The sequence below is a fragment of the Nicotiana attenuata genome, unplaced genomic scaffold (genome assembly GCF_001879085.1).
Source record: "Nicotiana attenuata strain UT unplaced genomic scaffold, NIATTr2, whole genome shotgun sequence".
NCBI lineage: Eukaryota > Viridiplantae > Streptophyta > Magnoliopsida > Solanales > Solanaceae > Nicotiana > Nicotiana attenuata.
The window spans coordinates 337322-343321 of record NW_017670688.1 but is presented as its reverse complement, the minus strand read 5'-3'; positions in this window follow the sequence as shown (position 1 = coordinate 343321).

Below are 6000 nucleotides of genomic sequence, written 5' to 3'. Positions count from 1 at the left end.
GTACTATATAAACAAGGGTTAGAGTAGTTTTTCACATTTGGACTTTGGGAGCTCGGTTTGTGGCAATTTTTTGTGGATTTTTCAAGAAATTCATCGGGGTAAGTGAATCTAACTCGGATTTGGTTAATATACATGAATATATCATTGTTTTCGTCATTTAGTTAGTACGTTGAGATGGAAATTTGGGAAAAATAGAAACTTCATAAACTATAATTTGAGGATTTAAAGGACGAGTTGTGGTCGGATTTGACTAATTTTGGTATGGTTGGACTCGTGGTTGAACGCGAGTTTGGATTTTGTGACTTTTACTCGATTCTGAGGTGTGGGTCCGGATCGACTTTTTGGGACAATTTTCTAATTTCTTGTTAACATCTTGATTTCATTAATTAGATTAATTTCTTATAGTTATATTTATAGTATGAAATTACTTTTGACTAGATTTGGGCCATTCGGAGTCGGAAAGTTGAGGGAAAGGCATTCTTATTGATTGATTGAGCTTGGTTTGAGGTAAGTGACTTGTACCTTGTGTGGGAGAAATCCCCTTAGGATTTAGTATTGTTATAACAATTTGTGATATGTGAGTGCTGTGTACGCAAGGTGACGAGTGCGTACATGGGCTAAAGGTTGAAAAATCTGGTCTTTGCTAATTAGTATCCTGTTTATATCTTAAATGAGTTATTTCAGCATATGTAGTTATCATGTTTAGCCTAATATTGCATGTCTACATGTCTTAATTCTTACTTGTAATCTGTGCAACATGCTTAGTTTAATTCCTGTTTCTTTGATTTTGTATCTAGTCTTTAATTCCTTATTGTGAATTTGTTGTTACGTCGGTTACGAGTTCTGTATTTACTTTTGGGACTACGAAGCGGTGCCTCGGGAGCTCCCCTGTTGCATATTTATTTTGAGACTACGAGGCGGTACCTCGGGAGCTCCCCTGTTGCATATTTACTTTTGGGACTACAAGGCGGTACCTCGGGAGCTCCCCTGTTAAGTATTTACTTTTGGGACTACGAGGCAGTACCTCGGGAGCGCCCCCCGTCGTTTACTCCTATGTGCTGTGTTGTTAGCTTTCTGTAATTTCTTATTGCTAAATTCTTAATCTTTTCATTATATGATTATATCTTCTGCCTTAATTATTATCTTCTAGTAGGGCCCAAACCTGATCCCGTCACTACTCTACCAAAGTTAGGCTTGGCACTTACTAGGTATCATTACGGTGTACTCATACTACTCTTCTGCACATGTTTTTGTGTACAGACCCAGGTACCTCCTACCTGCCCTGATATCAGTGAGCAGTGAGTACGTGGTATATCTGCCAGCGTCCGCAGACCTCGGAGTCCCCCTCTATCCTTATGTTGTCTTTTTTTCTTCTTTATTCTCTTAGATGCTGATGAATAGAGACAATTATTATATTCCTTAGAGCTTGTGGCTTGTGACTACCGGGTTTTGAGAGTTGTTTATACTCGGAGTCGTTGGTTTTAGTTGTACATGCCGAGCGGCAATTTTTCGATTTTATCTATATATATACCTGTTGTTGTTGAGGTTTAATCATTAAATTCTGTTATTATTTCAGTTATTCCGCAAATTGTTAGGCTTACCTAATCTTAGAGACTAGGTGCCGTCACGACGTCTTACGGAGGGAGATTTGGGTCGTGACAAATAGCCTATAAGAGAAGAAATTATAAATGATTATTTGTAAGAAGAGGATTGATAATCCAAAGAAGGATGCATATAATTTGCTTTAGTATGGAAAAAGAAGAAGATAATTTGGAAAGTTACAAGACATTACACAAAGAAAAAATAAAAAAAAAGAAAAGTCAATGAAGAATTTGAAAAGTTACAATATAATTCATGTATATTATATCTTTAATTTTAAAAAAAATGGTAAAAACTAGAAACAAAAATTTAAAAAAAAATTAAATCAGTAAGGGATGATTTGAAAAAGATAAATTGTGAGGATAATTTTGTCTTGAATAAATTAATTTTCTGTTTCTTCACAAAAACAGAAAAATTGTTTTTGCTGTTGGTCAAAAGTACTTGTCCGTCTAGGCCAAACAATTTAAATTTTTTTAAAAAATACTTTTCTGGGGATAAAAAAATACTTTTGACCTCCCAAAAGCTTGACCAAACAGACTCTTACATTTGGAATAAAGCGCTCCATAACAAAAATAAGTACATAACGAGGCCTGAAAATCGAAACATTTAATTAAGAATAAAAAAGTACTTATCGCTCCACCACAAACTTTATTGATCTTGCTTGTTAAAGTAGATTTATAACTATTCAAGTCCCTATTTAATTGTTGGGAGAGTTTAAAAGGGAACTTTAAAGATGGTAATGAATGTCCTGTTGCAGCTTCTATATTCGACAGGCGATTTTGTTTTCATGTCTTCGGAATCATTATTGCGTATTTACTTCACATTTATTTTATAAACTGTTTAAGTAGTAAATTTCTAACCGATGGCCTCATTTATATTTAATATTGCTTTTGTTGTGATAATTAGGGTAGCTACATACCGTTTAAATCATAACTTGCTTAAATTTTGTGAGACCAGACAAGTGACATGGTTTATATTAATTCAAAGTAAGATTTAAGTTATATACATTTAGAGGCGTTTGTTAGGATGCGTTAGAGAAAATGATGTATGCATTAGCTTTTAGTATTACTAATCTCTTGTTTGGTACACTTTTTCAATCTCTGTATTACTAATGCAAGTAGTATTAGTTATACAACGTATTTGGTGTTATCCTATATATAACTAATACATAGCAAATCATGGTATTAGCAATACCAAGGCTATTAATGCATGCATTAGCATGATTAAAGATAAAATTGACCTTAAAGTCCCTTAAAGCTAAATAATAATATAGAGGGTATTTCTGTAAACAACTAATTTTCTTAAAAATTATGCAATGCATTTTAATATTTAATACACCACACCAAACAGTAAATAAGAAATAATCTTTGCATAACTAATGCTTGCATTATTAACCAATACATTACTAATACACCTTATTCATCACTATTCTTATACACTCTACCAAACGACCCCTTATAGCAAAATAAATTTCTATCATATCAATATAAATATAATTTAATCGACAATGACAGGTTACTAACCTATTTTTCAAGTCATTATATCAAACTTGCTATAAGATGTTAATTACCTGTTACAGTATTTAGATCAACTTTAATCTTATCATATAAAATATATAGTACATAACGGAAAACATAAACACATTCAAATATTATGAAGGTTGGTCCTCATCTTTATCTTCTTACAAATACCGCGTACGAAAAATATACACACGGAGAATATATGTGTGCGTTTTCTTTCTTTTTCTGTTAATGTGAGAGGGTGTGTAGAAATGAGTATTAGCTTTAATTACTCCCTATATATCAAAGTTGATGAATTCGACATGCATAATTGAAAAACTTAATTAAGTCATATATAATGGAAAAATAACCCCCCCCCCACCCCACCCCACCCCAAGTGAATAAACTAAACAATACGTGCAAGACATGTTTTTTAAAAATAAAGTTTCTCAGATAATTGTCATATTTTGCTTTCTAAGTGCTCGTTTTCTTTCCATGTTTGTCCATTGATTTACATGTGTCTTCATGCTTCTGAGTTCTGATAAATTCTATTACGTACGTACCATTGATGAGGAAGAAAATTGTACAGCTAATATTCAGGGCCAATTTACTATCAAAATCAAGAATACCTACGCAAACTTTAGGTCAAACTTAAACCACCAAATCTTTAGAACAAGATAAGTCTACTACTCATTTTTAAAAATTAAAATGAATATACACATGCATACACAAACAATACGTAGTTGTTTGAACTTTCCTACATATGGATTAATTTGGCTTTGCCTATTAACGAAAGGAGCAGTTAATTTAGAAGCGATCTCCTTTTTTCGCCAGTCATGCATTAGAAAAGTTCTAATGAACTCGAACAGATAATGTGTGTTACTTTTGCATAGGTGATAATTTTCACTTATACAAAACGTTTTCTTAACTGCAAAAAGGCTATCAAGTATTATTGAACAATTATATTTAAAGTTATCACCTATGTATTTGCAATTTGTAGTTCACTAACCTTTTGAGAATAAGTTCGTGATACTAGGAGAATATCTGTATTTACAATTCACATTTATGTTTGAAAATTATTTCTGTTTAAAATAAGAGAACATACGCATCAATCAGAGAGAGAGAGTCGAAATTAAGGAGAAATATATGTATATGTTTTTTTTTTTTTTAAAACGGAGTGTAATTGACATATATGTATTAAACTCTTAGTTTTCTATTAATATATATTAAACTCATTCTTTTACCAAAACAAAAAAGGAAAAAAAAAAATACTATGTCAAAGAATTTAAGCATTCAACTTAAATCTTAATGAAAAAAGTTCCGAAGTCCAAGACTTCTACAAATGATCTCTTTAATGGTCTTAATTTACATATTCCATAATTTAACAACTTATTCTGAAATGACACATACCATGGCTATATATATAAAAAATGAGGATGACCTTCTTTTTCCTTATACCGGCAACAAATGCAAAGGGAGATGACGTTGCGGTGGAATTTAATGTAGTATTATAGCTGTATATATGGACTGTCTCTGTTTACCTTAATTATTAAAGCAAAGAAAATGTCCGCTCACGATTGGCGTTAGAGTCCCACACCATTCATGGTACTTATAAGTACCCACATTGCAACTAGTGACGGAGGCATGATTTACATATAGGGTACGCAAGATTTTTTATAAGCGATCGATATTTATGTAAGATTATAAAATAAATAACATTAATTAGGACATGTCTAAACGAGTAATAGTCTTACTGACAAAGATTTGTCGCGTGACGCCGCTTCATCCAACATATGTCCGCCCCTAATAAAGTGGATTCAAAAAGTAAAAAAAACTAAATATATGAAGAATTATTAAAGCAAAGTATATATATAATTATTAATCCTATATACACAGTTTAAATTTCCAGCAAATGGAATTCAAATAATCCCCTTCCGTCATCCTAGTTCCGCCTTACCTGCAATGTTAAGATCAGCATGATCTATTGCAATGCTCTTACTGAACAGTTACCCCCTCAGATTTTCTGAATCAATATTTCTTCATGTTCAGAGAATATTATATACTGTAAAGTTTCAGCAAAAAAGGAAGTGGTTTTCCATTTGCCACTTGGTTATATAAATGGTGGTGGAGTACTTTACTAAAATGTAAATTAACATACAAAAACAATCATTTCATCCTTTCCTTGAACAATTTTTTCTATATCTTCCTCATGAAACAAAATCATGTACTATCATTCAAAGTCATCACAGCAATTTTTTGTAACTAAAGAATGACTTATTTTGCCTAAGTATCACAGAAAGACATTTAACAATTTTCTTGTATAACTTTGGCTAAATATCACAGAAAATGCTACCTCTGTTACTTATAATGACTTTTTGTAATACGTAGACAAAGTTGAATAATTTTTTTATTATAAAAAATAGTTTAATGGCTTTTGTAATATTTAGGTAAAGTTGAGTGATGTTGCAGCACAAAAAATTTATTTAGTGACATTGGTTACAACAATCATATCATCCTTTCCGTGAACAATTTTTCTGCCTCGTGGAACAAAATCATGTTAGTGGGTTGGGTTAAAGTTAATTAGATAATGTTCCTTCTTATTCTTCAATGAATATAGGGGTGTGAGAATTTGTTATAGGAATTTTTACCTCATGTAGCAAAGGTTAACACCTTATTTATTTTAAATAAATATCATTTAAAAAAATTATATTCTATAGATACCTTTTAATGTTTATAGCAAAATATTTAATTTTGATTACCTCCTACCCCAAAGCCACTAAATACGCTATTCAGTTACACTAATTTCTTTCTCTCTCTAGTTTGATACATGTCATTCTCTTCTCCCATCCCCTGAAAACACGATGCTCATCAATCTCAAAATTCCTCTCACCCACATCACCTA